Consider the following 10,674-nt stretch of genomic DNA (forward strand, 5'->3'; position numbering starts at 1 on the left):
TGCTCTTTCTTACTTATAAGGCTGCTGTGAGGGAATTCAAGATCATGGAAAAAATGCTTTGCAAATCCAGTGTTGACAGATACGGGGGAAACAGACATATATTGGGGACGGCCATTTATCAGGCCTGGAAGGTTAGTAGATTCTCCAGCTTGTTGAATAATCTACAGGCTCCATTTTAAAAGTAGCAGTCCCTTGTGGGAATTGCCGTCACTTTACGCTTTCTGCTTTTATCCTTTTTAAATATTTTGGCAGACAGTCAAGGAATGACATAGGTGGTATCAGCCATCTTCTATTGCCACAAATGAAACTGGGAGCCCACCCTGGATGGATCAAAGTCAGAAAGAGACAGAAGTGGCAAGGGAGGAGGTCACTTTCTTAGTACCCAAAAGCCCACAAAAGTAAAGATAAACAACAAGCTTAGAAGTCAAATGCAGACAACAGCCATGTGTTGCAAAAGCATGTTTCAAACATGAAATATATTCAAAAACCAGTGAAGATGAATTGCTTGAATACTTTATAAAATTAAAAGATATCTCTGTTATCGAGAAAATTCAAAATGTCTTCTAGGAGTGTATACACACAAGGACACATGTGTTGTGGAGAAAAAATTAACATTAGAAAATAATAATGTGTTAGATCAGCTGTCAAAAATCAGATCACATATAAACACACTGAGATTTCAGAGAATGAGGAAATTCCTGCCTGCTGTGTGTAGGCAAGGCTCCATGGAGGAGGCCTCAATTAGGTAAAACCTGGAGTACAGGAGGTATATATGAAAAGGGAAAGAAATATAGAGACAGATCAGCAGATCAGTTGGGAATATCATTAGTGAAGGCTTCCAAGTGAGCAATTCTTTTAAAGAAGACAATGGGATCACTTAAGTGGAAGCAAAGGATCCGTGGTGTCAGCCATCCTCTGTAGAGGAGAGCAGATAAATCTTGAAAAAAGTCATTTAGTGAGATTGCAGAGATTCTTCATTACCAGAATAAAAAGCAGGATCATTCAGATTAAGCAAAAGAGATTCAGTCTTGTTCTGTGCCATAAGCAGTTTCAACACTTACCTCAGTAACAGAACAAGAGGAAGAATATTCTCAGGGAATATCAAAAATGTTGGTTTCTCAGTAAAGACTCTGGAAGTGTCAGCAATGAATTTCCTTGACATAACTTTGACAAAGTTTTAATTAATTTCAAATGAAACTATCAAAAACCTCTATCCTATATCAAATCATTAGTCATCAAAATCATTCAGTCCAAAAGGTCAGCAGGATATGTAATCTTGGGTCACAAAGGGGACACGGTAGAGCCCAAGCTTACTCTGCATATTACTGTGCATATCAGACTTTTTTAGTGACCATGAGAGAGGGCCACATAACCAATCATGTGGTAAGTGATGAATCAGAAACCACTCAGTCTGTAGTGATAAAATCCTAATCATTAACTTAGTTCACATTTAATAATACAAGACATTTAAAGAGTTAAACAGAAGAGAAAACAAATACAATTTCAACAGTGAAGAATAGCACTTAAATGTTAATTCATTAGGATTCTTTATCTAGAGAGTTGTCCACTAAACATCTATCAAGAATATACTTAAATTTACTTAGAGATTATGAGCAACTGATGAGCTAAGAGGAAAAAAATGATATTAAATGTTGAGAACCACATCTTGAACTATATACTCACTTTATCCATAGATTAATTAATCCAACAAATATTTATTGAATGCCTATAATATAGTAAGCACCATTCTGGATATTGGGCATATAACAATGAACAACAGTAGTTTCTGCCTCCATGAGTTTTTATTTTAGAAGGTAGCACAGATAAGACACAAACAAAAAAATATTTAGTGTTATGTCAAAGAATGTTAAGTTCCTTAAAGAAAAATTAAGCAGAGTGGGAGGATAAAGAGTTTTTGAGGTGTTTTGTTAAATAAGGGAAATAAGGAAAGCCTGTATGACAAAGAAAGAAACTGGACCCAAGAGAAAATAATGACCCCAAAAATGTCAGGGTAAAAATTGCTAAAGATAGAAGGATTAACAAGTACCAAGGTCTTAATACAGGATCGTGTTTGTTGCAGTGAAGGAAGAGAAAAAAGTCTGTGAAGATAGAACAGAGTGAGTGAGAGAGAGAGAGTGGGTAATGAACTTGGAGAGTAGCCAAATATAAGGCATTGGTTAATGTTAAGGACACTGAATTTAAATCAAAACATGATGGTCTACAGCCATGCCACCCTGAACGTACCCAATCTCGTCTGATCTCAGAAGCTAAGCAGGGTTAGGTCTGGTTAGTATTTGAATGGGAGACCACCTAGGAATTCTAGGTGCTGTAAATGTTAAAAAAAAAAAAAATCAAAAAATGATGGAAGTCTTAGAAAGGATTTCTGTAGAAGGCTGATTTTATCTGATTTTTCTTTCAGAGGGTTCATTATAGCTGCTTTGTGAAAGATAGACTGAAGAAGAAAAGAATAGGCGTAGAGAAACAAGTTCAGATACTATTACTATAGCCTAGGTAATAGCTTGTAGAAACTCGATCTATGGTAGTAACTACAGATATGTGAAAAAGTGAACAGTTTGGGGATAGATTCTGAAGTAAAGATCAATGGGATGGATTGAATGCTGGGAAAGTGAGAAAAATGAATCAATGATTATAATCTAAAGTTTTTGGCTTGAATAGTTGAGTAAATGGTGGCATCATGTCCTGACAGGGACCCTGGAGGAGGGACAAACTGGGGATAGGGACTGAATTGAAAATTTTGCTATGAAAATAGTAACAGTGGTGATGCCCATAAACATCTAAGTGGTTACACTGAGTAGGTATTTAATTATAAGTCTGGACTTTCTGAAAGGCCTTGGCTGGAAAGAACATTTTAAGAGCCTTCAGCAGGGCGAAGTTTGCTTAAAACAATGGAACTGGTTAAGAATGCCTCTAAAATGAGTATAAATTGAGAAGAGATTATAGGACTACACTCGAGGCATTCCATTTAAGAAGTTGCAAATGAAAGAGGCATCAGCACTGTTGGAGAGTATTCATTATGGCATATGAATATATAAATATCTGAGTATTTTATTTCCAAGAGACAATTTTCAGTTGCTTCTAGTGCTCTGCTCTTCATAAACATGTACTACCTTCTCGAGTATATTCCTAGGAATAAAATTGATCAGTCACAGGATTCATTCATCTTCGATGGTATCTGGTAATGACACACTGCTTTTCAAAACAGTTGTGCTGATTTACACCCCCTCTGGCAGTATACGATGGTGTTCATCACTTCGAAACCTTGTCAACACTTGGAATTCTCAGGTTTTAATATTTATTCATTTTGTGGGTGCGCAATAGTAATTCGATGTAATATAATTTGCATTTCCCAGGTAGTTATGTTAAGAAAATTTTCATATGTTTACATCTCATTCAGGTTTTCTGTTTTGTGATGCTTGATTTTTTCCCCGTCACTTTTCCCTTGGGTTGTTTGCCCTATGAGAATTTCTTCGATGGCGGTGTCTATCCCATTATAAACTCTTCTGTCCCCTAGAACTTCTAAGCACAGTAGGTAGCAGGTTTGACTTAATCTTACTCTGGAAATAATGGGACTGGAAGGTTTCGCTTTGCGGTCTCATATTATAATTGGGATAGTTCCAACTCTGAGAGAGAGAGAAGCATGGCAAAAGCACTCACCCATGTCTATTGACAACATGGCTCTAAGTGCCACATGTATTAACTGAGCAGATTAACTACAAGACTGCAGCTTTCTCTTGTCTTGTACTTTATCTCTCTAGACGATGTCATTCCCAATGCAGGACTGACAGGCACTCATGTCCAGCCTCGGGTCTATATCCCAATCCATTAGTATTGGCTCAAGGTCAGCTTTTTGAATACAAGATCAATTCTAATATAGTTACATTGACTTCTCTGTCTATCAGGGAGTAGATAGAAAGTTGAGAGGAATCAATAAATTCCAAACAACAAGTCAGAAAATACACAGTGTATATGAACCAGTTAGCATGCATGGATTTCTCTGTGCTTTGATTCAAATATAGGTAGTCCAGAAATAATGTGTTTGTATCCATATAGGAAAGCCAAAATGGAAATCAACTTCTCAAGCTATGTCTTGAGCCGAATAGAAAAATAGAAAATGACAAAATTCTTGGCCTTGCACTCAAAATCTCACATTTTCAGGGTCTGCACTACCACTTCAGACTTAGTCATATCTTCTCTGCATATGTTTCTGCCTGGATTGTCTAATTCACCTTCTCTTGCAATATGGGCTCCTTTGAACAATTTTTCCAGACTCCACAAATAGCACCTCTCCACCTCGCAACTCCATCACCATTAATTTCCTTCCCATCTCTTTTCTACCTATAAAAACCATCCTCTAACCAAGACCCCGCCCAAATCTCTCTCTTCCATTAGCCCTTTGCCTTTAGTGCTCTGAGGAGGCCCTCAAGCTGCCAAAATTCTCTAGCACTTATTCCCATTAGCACCAATTTAGAGTTTTATCGTATCTTCCTAGCATGGTTAGTTTTCTATCTGTCTTTGTGGTCCAACTAAATAACAACCCCTGAAGATGTAGGACTATATTCAGGATATTGATCTGTGTCCCATCCATGCTGTACATTGGCTGCCTATAATCCTTAATTAAAACTGATTCATTAGTACAGATATGAGCTTGCATTTCTACCTCTGGCTAATGTCGTGTTAATTAAAGTTGACCAATCTTCACTAGGATCCTGTTCTTCTTTTAACCTGAGGCACCAAGTCAGGCATTTTTTATATTTCCATCCTGTTTTTTCATCCACCCTTATTGTAGTTTCATCTTTAAGATGAGTATCTGCTATTAAACAATAAAAAAATCAAGCTTAAATAGCCAATGTAATACCAATTGAAATATGTGGGCTAAGGGGGGAACCTATTCTTGTCTAAGCTTTATTGGTATACCTTGGTATCTCAAAGACTCTAGCCTCTTGTTTCTGAATTTATCTAGAGATTTAAACTTATTCTAAAGATGAGACAATCACATTCTTATAGACTCTTGAACTGTGTGTCTGATGACTTATGAAGATAATTATTGCATTAGTAAATATTTTTTATTAAAAAAAACCCTTCGGTGTCTTACTAAGCAGAATTCTTAGTGATTTATAGGTATAAGCTCATTTAATTTGTATAAAAAGTCTATGAGGTAGGAACTATTATTCTGCCAAATATTCTCCCTTAGCCACTCTATACCCAGTCTCCTCCATTCTTTGCCCTGTTCTGGGACCCAGGAGTCTGACCTGACCAACCAGGCTCCTTGCCCTCTGGCTCATCATTAAATTCAGCCGGTGGAAGATGCCAGCAATGCAGGAGGGAATGGAAGGAGAGAAAGATCAACATTTTTAATGCTTCGGCTTCCATTCTGCCAGGCTGTGTTTCAACAGTGATTATTTTTCTCTACTAAAGTTCACAGCTTCCATAGCTAACCCACTTCTGCAGCAATAACTTGCCTAAGATTCTATTAACTACTCTCTCCCCTTGCCTTTTGGATCTATTAAAGGTAAGATTTTTTTTTTTTGGTTGAAGTACTTTACTATTCTTTTATTAGTTTTCTTTAAGTCTGCTTATACCTTTATAAATGTTCCCTTTACTAAACTCTTTTCTGAGTACAGCAGGACCTTGAAAAACATCGTTTTGCTCAATGCCATTTCCTTATAACGTTCATGAGATATAATTTCCATTCCTGGCCAGGGCCGTTGTCTGTGTGGAGTTTGCATAGTCTCCCCATGTCCCCAGTTTCCTCCCATACACCAGAGGTGAAATGATATATCTTAATGGTCCCAGTCTGAGTGAGTGTGGGTGTGTGTGAGTGGCCCCATGATAGATGGGCATCCTGTCCAGGCTGGGTCCTGTCTTGCTCCCTGAGCTGCCAGGAGAGGCTCTGGCCCTGAACTGGAATAAATTATTTAGAAAAGGATTCTTTTATTTGTTTTTATTCATCTTACTTGTGTGTATGGCTCATGTTTATTTTAATGTTTAATATTAGATGTGTTTCAGGTCTCTATTTAGAAGTTTGGTTATGTTTTTGTGACCAGAAACATGTCATCAGAATTTAACTCTAGTTTATATCGATTCGCCTATGGCAACATCTGTTTTGTCAGACATTGTTTACTTAATGTCGGCAGTTTCCAAGAACACAACCATGATGACGTTATGGGAGGACTTATCGCACAGCACCTTCCTGCCTGGACCTCAACCTTTACGAGTGAGGAAGCTGAGACATGATGATATTAAGTTAACATTCAAGTTCACATAACTAGCAAGTAGTACAGTTGGGGTTCTAATCCCAACTGTCGGTTGTCTGACTCCACAACCTGAACTCCTACCGCTACACTGTGCTGTTTCCAAGCCCCCAATTTCTCCTCGCCAACTGAAGCCAAGAGAAAAGAGCCATCTTTCTTTCCCAGAAGAAAAAGATAATCAGATCATTCAGAAGGATGTGGGTAGAGTTGATTTTCAAAAAGCAAAGTATTGCATTTGGCTGAGGTTTTCATATAATCTTCTAGGTTCTACTGTTGTGGGTTTTTTAGTAGTTAAACAGCAGAAATAAACAGGTACGAATTTAAGAAAAAGTAAAAGTAGTAAACAAAAACAGGGACAAGTGAGTAACACAGAGCCATAGCATAAAATTAAAATCCCAACTGGATTTTTAGACTCAAGTCAGTTCTCTGCCAAAACTAAAACCAATAGTGAGGTCGAATTTTAATCCAAAAAGGAACTTTGGAAACTCCCATGAAGTTATTAAAGGTGGCTGATGAGATATTTCACTCGAATTCTACAATAAATCAGCCAGTGGTTTTTTATGCAATTTACTATGATGATGGTATTGTTTTAATGCCATTGTAAATTAGATGATTATTGTATGTGAAGGACTTTACCTACATATTATTGGTAAATTTCTCCACATCCTTGAAAGGCAGAGAATACTAGTCCCATTTATCAGGTGGAGAGTAGAGGATCATGCTGATTAAATTATTTGCTCAGAATCAAAACATGAGTGGAAAACCAAGATTCAAACTCAAGTGTTACTCTCAATATTGTGTTTTTAAAATTATTATTACACTCAAAGGTGTAGAATTACATAGTAATTCACAATTCGATGTTCTGGGAAAGGTGAAAAAACACCTTGAATAAGGTTTAAGTTTTTCCCACTTCCGTAGTACATAATTTTTTTTGACTGACTTTTGAGAATATGCAGATACAATAAATGCATTTGTTTTCTTTTTATAATTTTCTGAATGCAATCACAAGTAAAGGAAGAAAATATAATTCCAAGTATACAGGTGGTATTTTTACCTGATAGCTGTAATAATTGAAACTTGTTAGCCCTATCACAGTTTGTCGATTGCCAAATATACCTGGCTTTTTGCAATGCACAGGTCTCTGAAATCTTTTATAATCCAAAAATATGGGAAATCAGGTTCTTTTCCTTAGGATTTGTAAGACCATTTAACAAAAGAAAAATATCAATTTTAGATGAAGCTCCTCTCATTTTATTCTTTTCTCTTTTCTTTCCCATCCTTGACAATGTGCCCAACAGTAAATCAAGTACTTTATCTAAAAGTAAACTTCAAAACAATGCATAGTTAGGTAAAATTAAGCCATGAGTGTCTATAGTAATTGTTCAGTTTAGCAGGGCTGCAATAGACATAATCACAGGATCTGGTCTAGGGGCTTTACCTTGCTGCATATCATTTTCCACCCAGAGGTAGAGAGATTGTAGGCTTCTCCTGTTGTAGGAAGCGCTGCTAACAGTGTTTACAAAAATGGTTGAGAAAACCCATGTCTGTCTGACAGCTTTTTACCACATCAATTATAAATGCATTTTCCCTTGGGTGGTATTATCTCTCGCCCAAGGAATTTTCCACTGTCCTGAAGCATTTGCTGAGGAGAATTGATTAGGAAGGCGGCTTCCCAGTATATGGAGAGAAACTGCAAATGCTTCTGTTCGTTGATGCTGCTGCCCTCCAAGCGTAAGTACTGCAAGAATGTGAAAAATTATAGCTGAAAATTTCAAGTGGAAGCTGCTATGATAGGATTGGCAATTCACCCCTGCAGAGCGGAACAGACCCAGATCTACGCGCCTTGAATATATCTACCTAGGCAAAGTGATATTTGCTAGTGAGGAAATTACAAACGTCAGCCGTTGGTAAGAGTAGGAGGGAGACACGTGTTTTGTTTGGGGTGGGCTGGAATTATCTGGATCGGCCATCCTAAGCAATGTTTCTCTAATTCTGTTCGTATAGACTCAGTTGTCTTATTTTTATTTTAAACTATGGTAATGGAGTATTAATTACTAGAAAGATGAGTACATATATAAAAATACTTTAAACAATTCTGGGTATATTTCTCAAAACCTTTTGTTTATAAATGTGACAAACTTTTTAAAATTAATAAATTTTTAATATGCTTATTTTATTTTAATAATATAAAACTTCACTGTATTTGATTCTAAAGTTAGGCAATTACATCTTATCCTTCTTTTTGGTGTTATTTTATTTTGAGGTTGGATGGGAAAATTTTGTTTTAAAAAGTTTTTCTATAACATCTGGCTCAGAATTGAATTAATTACTAATTTAAAAAAAAACAGCTTAATAATTCATTTATTTGAGATACTAAAATAACTACATGAAGGAAAAGTCCTATAATGTTCAACTTTTGAATCAGTAACACCATGACTACAAATTACTTTTTAGAAAATACGCCAAAATTGTGCCGTTTAACACAGTGGCCACAAGACACACTGAACACCTGAAATTTAGCTAGTCTGATCAAGATTCACTATAAGTATAAAACACACACTGGAATTTTAAGAGAGTACAAAAATAAAGAATATAGAATATCTCTTTAATAATTTTAATTTGATCACACTGGAATGTTAAGAGAGTACAAAAAAGGAATATAAGATATCTCTTTAATAGTTTTAATTTGATCACATGTGGAAATAAAATATTTTAATATATTAAACCAAATAAAATGTATTATTATAATTAACTTTACCTATCTCTTCTTAATTTTTTAATATGGCAAATGTAAAGTTGTGTATGAAGATTGCATTTGTGCCTGGCCTTTTATTTCTATCAGACAGATGTCCTAAAGAGAAGAAAGGACTACATGCATATGAAGGTGTCTATTATCACGTGGTCTATGACACAGGCATTTTAGTATACAATTGAAATATTTATCAAGGAGAGAATAGCTGTTACATATTATAATACAGATACATGATTCAACCATAGGCAGATGATAGAAACGGTGATTACGGAGACTGCAGTAATATATAGAATACATATATAAGTAAAAAGGTAGGAAAATAAATTGTAGGTACAGTAGATATAGAACTTTTAAAAAGATGTATGTGAACAGAAAAAAACTGGAAGACAATAGGAAAAATAATAATTTTGATAAAGATTTCGGAAGAATTGCTTTTTGTCTTCAAAACCCCACTATTGGCATTATAATATTTTTTTCAAAATTGAAACAACTAGAATAAAAAGACAAAATTGGCATAGAGAGTTGTCTTGGCTACCTCTGAGTCTTCCAGGCAACGTCCTGTAAGAGTTCGCAAGTATCTTATAAACCTAGGTAGCCAATCATGGCTGCCAGGGAGCGACAGTGCTTCTGGTGTGGGAATGTGGCTAACATTTGGTTCACCCTTGGGCCTCACAGTGGGATTGCTAAAGCTGCACAGCTCTACCAGAACACAGTTTGGATTTTACGGAAGATCACGCGCGCGCGCATACACACACACACACACACACACACACACACACACACACACACACCGACTTAATTCACTCACTAAATGAACAAACACAAGTTCTTAACACCAGGTCTGACTGCTCATTATTTGTATTTTTATTATTACTGCCCATTTTTAGACTCCCATTATCTTACTGCTTGAACGTCTCATATTTTATCATTTGATAGTAGCATTGTAACTGAGGTCTCTGCCTCGTTCTCCCCATTAGACATGGCACAAGACAGTTTCCTAAAACTACTTCTCTTATAGTGTCTTGCCCATATTGATTGGTGAAAACAATGAAACCCTAAATAAACAACTACTTACTTACGGAATGGGATTAAATACCCATTGCGTTTATCATGGTCTTTATTTAATATCATCACTCCTGTGCTCTCTCATCATGATACATATAGATTTCAATCTCCAGTTTACCTGGTCTAATTACATGAGTCTAAACAATTTCTGGTCTCCATCAATTAACACATGATTCATCCTTAAAGACCTCACCCAACTCTCATTTTTTAATAAAGTATTTCATGCACTACATGTCAGTTATCTGGGCAGAGATGCAAAAATGAGATACTTAAACACTCTGTGCTGTTATCTGCTATCACTGAAATCTATTTGTTCTCATGCTAGACACAGGAGCTCAAAACTTCACTCTGCCTTCTTCTTTGTCACTTTTATGAAAGCACAATTTTCTCTAGGTTTTTCTTTCTAAATAGCTCTTGATTTCCTCTTCTCATCTCTCTCCCTGTCCTCCAGCCTGGGCCCAGCATCTTCATCATGCCTGGATTTTGGCACCTCCCAAAGGATCTCACCTGTTCCGATCTTGTTCCACCAGCCAAACCACTCTCCACAGAACCACTAAAGCACATTATTTCAAGAACACAAATCTG

General features: G+C 36.4%; 1 pseudogene; it reads left to right on the top strand.

The window, feature by feature from the left end:
* Positions 1–2,216: 2,216 nt before the first annotated feature.
* On the top strand, positions 2,217–2,335 carry LOC118606254 (annotated as a pseudogene).
* The last annotated feature ends 8,339 nt before the right edge of the window (positions 2,336–10,674 follow it).

Source organism: Rousettus aegyptiacus, unplaced genomic scaffold, assembly GCF_014176215.1.
Source record: "Rousettus aegyptiacus isolate mRouAeg1 unplaced genomic scaffold, mRouAeg1.p scaffold_m13_p_7, whole genome shotgun sequence".
NCBI lineage: Eukaryota > Metazoa > Chordata > Mammalia > Chiroptera > Pteropodidae > Rousettus > Rousettus aegyptiacus.